The sequence below is a fragment of the Asparagus officinalis genome, chromosome 3, assembly GCF_001876935.1.
Source record: "Asparagus officinalis chromosome 3, Aspof.V1, whole genome shotgun sequence".
NCBI lineage: Eukaryota > Viridiplantae > Streptophyta > Magnoliopsida > Asparagales > Asparagaceae > Asparagus > Asparagus officinalis.
In genome coordinates this window covers 3,398,320-3,406,324 of record NC_033796.1, presented here as the reverse complement: position 1 = coordinate 3,406,324, position 8,005 = coordinate 3,398,320, and the positions used below count along the sequence as shown (strand labels likewise).

General features: G+C 35.6%; 1 non-coding gene across 1 annotated transcript; it reads right to left on the bottom strand.

The window, feature by feature from the left end:
* TRNAY-GUA lies at positions 7,358 to 7,443 on the bottom strand. The gene is given in 2 exon segments: positions 7,358 to 7,393; positions 7,407 to 7,443. It is a non-coding gene; the product is annotated as a tRNA-Tyr (tRNA).

Below are 8,005 nucleotides of genomic sequence, written 5' to 3'. Positions count from 1 at the left end.
CTCATCACCGTCCATTTTTACCTCCGTCCGCTAGTTTTGGGCACCATCCAGCACGCGCGCTCCACGACGGGACGATTCTACTACTCAGTGTATTTACGTCCCCTAGACTTAGGATTCCAATTGTAAACAATTTTCTTTGATCTTATATATATTTATGAGAGTTTATTTATAATTGTAGGCGTAAAAAATTACCTATGGGTTCCCACACGCATCTCGAGACGAAGAGAATACGATGAATCAAGGAGGATTATCTGATGTCATAGAGAAGCTAACAAACGCACGAAGAGAATTGATAAAGCATACAAATCAACGGGATGGTAGAATAACGAAGAAGCGACTCGATCTGGGGTTACGTTTCACCCACAAAGGAGTAAGCACCACTCATGTCTTGTTCATCCCATCTGTGTCTCGCCCATGGGAGGTTGTAGAGATCTTCGCGAGCTTTCTAACGCGCCTTAGATCACTTCATTCCGAGGTCGGACTAGAGAGTTAGAGCCAAAATACCCGAGACAGTCAAGACTGTTTCGCATTAGTGTCTCGCACATTTTGGCCATGATATGATTCGAATCTGAAGAATAGGAAAAAGTTGTAGGTCTCTTTGTCATCTTTCCAGAGCATCTTGAATCATCTCATTCTTAGGTCGAACGAAAGAGTTAAGACCAAAATACCCGAGACAGTCCAAGCTGTCTCGAACATGTGCGAGACAGTCGAAGTGACTCGCGGCCAGGTCAGCTCCCGATGTGTTTTCTGATAAGATTGGCTTCTAGAACTCCTTGGTATCATCCATAAATATGTGAGGTTATCCTTAAACGTGAAAGCTGTTACACAACTGAAAACCCACCTAAACGGATAATAACGGTTGTTCTTCGACCCTATCCACAAACACGACATTCCTATCCATAAACACGATATTTAAAGCCTATAAATACACTCCTAGTACCCTCATAAAGACAGATCTGAAGGAAGCCACGAATTTCAGAGTAGCTAGGGCGAGGTTCTGACGAATTTGAGAGAGGCTATCAGATTTTGGTGAACTCCGGCATAAAGAATGAGCGTTTCGAAGGATCTGAGGCCCATCCCCCCCATTCCTTGAGATCGGGCTTGGTCTTGATCTCGAGAAGAGTCGTAATCTCACTTGGTCCAAATTATCACTTTAGCGATTACTTCCTTTGTGAAGTAAGAGCTGTAATCAATCTTCTGTCAACCTGATCTGATCCGAGGCTGTCCACGGATAAACTCCGGCACAGACAAAGATCCCACGCAAACAAAGACTAACAAATAGGATTTGTATGTTGTTTGAAGGACATTGTAATTTTTATTTTCATTGTGTAAATGTCTTATAAAATGACCAATCTTTTTGAACTTGTTGTAACAATCATAGTTGTAACAAGTTATACAATAAAGAAAACAATTTCTGACCCAAACAATAATTATGCACTATATTATGGGTAATCCTCATGATTACAGTGTGTCACTAAGATGAGATCTCTATCATAAGTTGAGGTGCATTTCCCTGTTAATGGCTGAAAACATCTTCTTAATTTATATCCGGCCGGGCATTCTAATAAAAAACTGTACAAACTTTTTTTCCTTTTAAAACAGAGTCGGGACGAAAAAGATATGATGAGAAACAAATCATATTACCGAAATGAAATTATGACTTGATCATTTATTGCTCTGAAGAAATAAAAATGTTTTAGTTTGTGCAAATGTTGTATAGTCTAGTTTGGTTCCTCTTTCTTCATGTATTTTTATACTTGTGAACACTAGTTATTCAAGATTAAGAGGGACACCTACACGGTAGAGATTTGTGCAGAAAAGGAAAAAAAAGACAGGAAATTACAATAATTAAAAACTCTGGCTAGGAAATTTTTGTTCTGAATGAAGATCTCCTGATATTACTTAGGGACTTAGTTATGTGCATGATAATTGGTAGACAATTAATCTCTTAATTAATTTATCACGGATAGGTGCATATAATATTGTCTCCGATATATAGTTTACTCCAAAGTTCTGACCAGCTAGAACGAAGACTTGCAATATCTGCATGTTTTATTAAATTTGTCAAACAAATTTAACCACTTTATCTGTGGCAGGTATTGGTTCCCTTGACTTGTTGTAAAAAAGAAAAAAAAAAGAAAAATAATAAGCTATAACCAAGCGATATCTTTATTCTCTAGATAGAGGTGCTCCTTCACGTGGAAGATTTCAATTTATTAATGAATTTGTTCTCTAAGAATTATGGTAAATATACAATATTTAAAATTATGTTGGTAGTATTATTCGATCAACGTCAAAATGAACTCTTTTGTGTCATCGTGGATTTGGATGCGAAGTGGTCCAGTGGAATGGTCTTTTTCATATTTTGTCATTTACTTCAGGGTACGTAGTATGTTTACTGCAATTATCACCTTAATTATTTTCAGTCTTAATAAAAATATATATTTTTTACGAAATGGTTGCCAGCTACACTTGAAGGGGGAGTGAGCTAGGGACCATCAGAATGTATAGGTATATATATATAGGTAACTGTAAAGGGAGAAGAATATTATTGGCGCACTTTCTAACCGACCAATAACCCCTACCCTAAGTATGAACACATAATTTTGTACTACTCCTGCATATATATATAGGTTAAGAGGTAGTTTGGTTCGGTGAAAAAAATAAGGGAAAATCTTGATCTCAAAACAGCCTCAAATTAACCTATGTGGGATCCGTACTATTGTTCACCCATTTCCATAAAATTGTTTGCACTGAAGTAATTATGAAGTAGCTGAAATAAAAAAAATATGTGCAACTTCCAAGCAAGAAAATATGTTTGGTTTTCTGGAAAACTTACTTCTATTACTTCCTTAAACATTTATGTGGCGCCTACGTATCATCCTTACTTCCAAAATATTCAATCCTCAATACTCAGAAGTAGCTCGGAAGCAGTTGAAATGCATATCAATTAGGAAATAAATGTTTTTTATTAATATTTCCTTTATTAGTTACTTCTAACAACTTTTCATTGATAAAAAATTATTTCCTAGTAATATTTTTAAATGTTATCCAAACAAAAAAAAAGTAAATGAAGAGGAAGAAGTTCTACTTCCATTACTTCTAAAAATATATGAAACAAACAAAAAAAATGCTATTTCCACTACTTCCTACTTCATAGTTTTGAAAGTTACTTCTATAACCTACTTCTTACTTCCAATACTTCCATTATCCAAACGGGCACTCGCCCATTGGCTAATGCGACTCTAAATTAAAGAAAACTAATTTCGGGGGGTTTTCTTTTGTGAAAGAAATCACTTGAGCTCTGTTTTGAGATTTCTTAATTAGCTTATTTTCTCTTTTTTGGTTTTCTGAAAAATTAACTAAACAACTCCTAATTTACCCCTGAGTTATCCCAAAAGTTGGAACCACCCAATGTGATTGTCGTCTGATATTTTCCCACAAACAAACCATGTATCTTCCAAAGTTGGGTCCTAACACAACAATTAAAGAGCATCTAAAAAGTTGCAAGCAAATCATAATTAATTAGCCATTAATGTCTTATTATTTAAAATGGAGTAAGATCTACACCATCAAATAAACTTGAGATTAGTTAAGGCGTCAATAATGAGAGGTTAGAAGGTGCGGCTGCAACTTTGCCAATTGGCTGCGTTAGTTAAATAATTAAAGGCAAATGGAATAACTAGCGTACTTCCAAAGGCACATGTGTCACATTTTGTTTTAGGGGGCTACTCATCAAATACAAAATACGTACATACGTAGCTCAATTAATGAAAAAAAGGACTAACTAAGCAAGCATTAACCTATTCAGATTAATTTGTTCACACTTGTTGTGTTATTATATCGGCAATGATGGAAGATGGTCTTGATGAATGATGATTTTAGTGTAAAATAGTTGAGGTTTGGTATTCTATGGCTTTCTAGGTTCCATCACAATGAGAGTGTCTCCTTTTAGGCATCATTTTTTGCCGTGGTTGGGGAGGCCATGCCTTTATTTAAATGTTTTAAGTCGTAATCTTTTCACACCTTTGGCTAGCTTGCATCCATTCCTAGAACACAGGGTTAGGGTTTAAGGGTCGCTTTTGGGGTGGGGTGGGTGGGGGTGGGGGATCCTAGAGAGAGATAAATAGTAGACAATATAATGAAACAAGTTCATGACGTTATATTCGACTATCAGTTATAAACTAATAACACATACCATTATAATCATTAATATTGTATCAGTGAAATCAAACTAGCTAGTACAATCATTATCCGATATCAGTATAATCTTCATGGACACAATCACACTATATACTATATACCATTATAATCATTAATATTGTACCGGTACTGAAATAAAACTGGTGCAATCATCAACTTTAAAATTTATGCTGGACAATTAACATGATCCTTACTTCTTGTATTTTTTTTAATAGTGAGGCCTCTAGGGCTTTTTTTTTTTCCTTTTTCACTTGCAACTTGTGTCTACACGCCACCCTAAAAGGGATATTAGTGTTTGTTAATTATATATCACACGCATTCCCAAGTCATCTTTGCAAGTTGTCTAATTATATAAAGATGCAAGTAGCAGTCATTATCGATCTACGGAATTGGAAGTGTAAGAGATTTAGTATATGAATGGCTTGATGTGAGATTTGGAGCAATTGCTTTCGGTTGCTGTACTTAGTCCAAAGAGTGACAAAATGAATATTATTCAAGTGTATTAGATACTAATGCTGACCAATCATCAACAAGGACTTTGAAGTGTCTTATGTAAAGCTTAATTTATTAGTCCATATAGCTTTCAAGCAATATTCTGAGCGCGTCATATATGCATATATATTCTCAGCGCATGTTGCATGCAGGTTAGTAGAATGATACATATATTATAACTGAAAACTATATTAACTATATTCTTTATCTCAGAAATTAATTGCCTACTAGGGCTATATATTATGTCTCAATTTTGAGTGCTTTTCGAAGTATTTAAACGACAAAAAAAGTGCCCTCATATGAATGGAATGCGTCGGCATTAGTGGTGGAAAACGGGCTATAATTTTTTAATTAGTATGAATAAAAGGAAAATTCTCATGACCAGTTGATATCAAGTCTTCTGATGACATTCTTTTGCTAGTGTTAATTATAGATTAATTAAAAAAGCAATCTTTGTTTACATTCTGAAGAGGCAACTTATCATATCGTCCTCTGTAATTTGCTTCATTAATTTGCAGCTTTCTCTTCTTTCTTAAGGCATGAGATCAAAATAATCCGCTTTGATCAGGAGAGAAAGCTTAATTAATGTATATGCGCTTAATTGACAGCTAGCATGCATCTTCTGGCTCTTGGTCCTGATGCAAATAGCTAGCTAGTGATCCTTTCAAGGAATCGCTCAAGTTCTTTTTTTATAGTAATTATATATTGCCAGTGATGAGGAATAAAAAGATTTCAAGCGATGAAACTATTAGTTTAGTTTTAGAGCTTTGCTACAGGGACCCAAAATATGGGACCAACAGGAGGGACATGTGAGGTATCCCCTTCCTATTGCATAATGAGCTGGCCATCATTAATGATGACCAACTCATTATGCAATAGGAGGGGGACAACTCACCTGTCCCCCCATGTTGGTCCCATATTTTGGATCTTTGGAGAATTTTTCTTAGTTTTATCTTGTCTATGCTAAAAATTCTTCCTTCAGAAGCTCTCAAAGTGCATCTATATATAAGTATAGTTCGTTTGCATTGTTCTACACGTATATGAACTATACGTACAAAACCTGAGCTAGTGCTATGTTACTGTATTTTTATATATCCCCTCAGGACTTCGCTGATTAATTTGCGATTAATACTTGGCAGATAAATTCAAATTTCTTTGTTTCTGAATTTGGGATTCTTTTTTTTTTTTTTGAATGGATATTGGAAGTCAGGTATGGTTATAATATTTACTGTTGTATTTTCCATCCTTCTGCTTTTTTTGTTATATATATATAGTAATTCATATGATATGCATCTAGGTTTGCACGCTACTAAAAAAAGAAAGCTGTCAGATATGTAGGTACCGAATTCACCTGCACGTCCATTAATTAACCTAATTTGTCAGTAATTTATGTTAATTTCTTAATCCACCGGATAAGCACCAGTTACAGGAAATGCAACGAAGTAAACAAAGTTCGGTTTATTTTAATCCCGTTTCCGACTAAAAATTAATTAAATCCACGTCAAGTGTTCTTAAAGCATCCACACCCTGTACGATGTCCTAGCTCACACGTGAAAGAACTGTGGCCATGCACGTTCATTATTATTAGCATAAAGATCTTTCTTCAACTTACTAGTATACGCTTGAGATCTAGATATGGATATGTTTTTAAATATTTTATAATATATATTGGCGCGTTGATAATTAACGTAGCTGTGAAGATTTTTTTTTGATGAGTTGCAAATATCTGTCATTAGCGCAAGTTGACCTATAATGAATGAAAGGTTAGCACATTGATTATGGGGATCACGGACGCGCGCACTTGATGTGTTAGCATAATGATTAAGCTATTTTTGTGTTCTATGCGTATGAATATGGGTTGTTTTTATTTTATTTGTAGCTAGATCTCTTGCATGTGTTATGCACGTGCAGATTATTTTGAGAAATATATGACATTTCATTCCTCATATATATGTGCTTGGGTTTCCCCATATATAATTAAATTGTTGATATCACCAAGGCAAAATTATTTGAAATAGCGGCGTGGATCGCAATAGGGAATAGTGGTAGCCTACCTGGGGGCCCAATTCAGACAGAGTGCTACTGGACCCCAACAAAAGCTCCTAGTTTCTAGAGGATTGCCTAAAAGCTAATTAAGAATTTTAAATACTTTTTTTACCATTTACCAGATTTATTGAATAGTCTAAGTTACAGGAGGATGAACATTTACCATATTTTAGTGTCCTGCTTCATTGTGTGATACAAAAGTTTTATCTGGGCTTTGGGCTTCGACCATAAAGTACTCAGGCTGGCTCGACGCGGCTGGGCATCGTATCACAGGAGAAGCTTCGTTCGCCAATGAGTGGGCTAAGTTAAACTGAAGAACAGGCCCAGGACGAACAAATTTATCAAAAGTTGGCCCATTGATGGAATCAGTGATACTCACGCCCCTAATTGGATATGTATATGTTTAATAAGACTAGAAAATAATAAATAAATAAATAAATTATAATAAAAAATGGCTGATATATGGGAATACTGGTTTTTTTTAATAGAAACAGTAGTAGAATCTTATTAACTCTGCAGAATCAAGCAAAATATTGTGAACGAAAAAGAGACAACCTAGAGAAGAGGATTCGGACTTCCTTCCGCGAGAAGAAGAGAAGAGAAATTGGAAAAAAAGTCCGACCTGCCGGATTCGAACCAGCGACCTAAGGATTTATCTGCGCAAACTACAGTCCTCCGCTCTACCAACTGAGCTAAGGTCGGTACTGGTATCATGCGTCAAAGATTTTTTTAATTATTCAAACCTTATAACGAAATAATTTCTCATGTACATTAGTCCTCTCCATCTTTTCTACTCCTGTGCATCAAACATTACGCTCCTCACCTCTTCACAATTCCATATTAATCTTATTTTGAGGGAATACAATCTACCAACAACACATCACTATTCTAACTAATTTCTACTTTCCCATAAACACTTCACAATTAATTCAACAATCTTATTAATTAATTTGAGGTGTACAAAATCTACACATGCATCAGTACTTTACTTTCCCATAAACAAAGAACAAAATTAAGAAATAAACATAAAAGCATGCACTAGCATCCTCTCCCACAACCTCGTTTCTTCTTCATCATACGCATGCAAGACCTAACCCTTAACTCACTGAGTTGATTCATCCATACATCTTTTGAAAACCTAGTTGTTTCCTCCGTCTCCTCATCTCCTAGTTCACCCAGTGCCAAGTGACAATCATACCGCCGACGCGTAATAGGATCCGAAAGAGTCTTGTAGGCCCTCTGAAGCTCAATGAACATCTTCGTA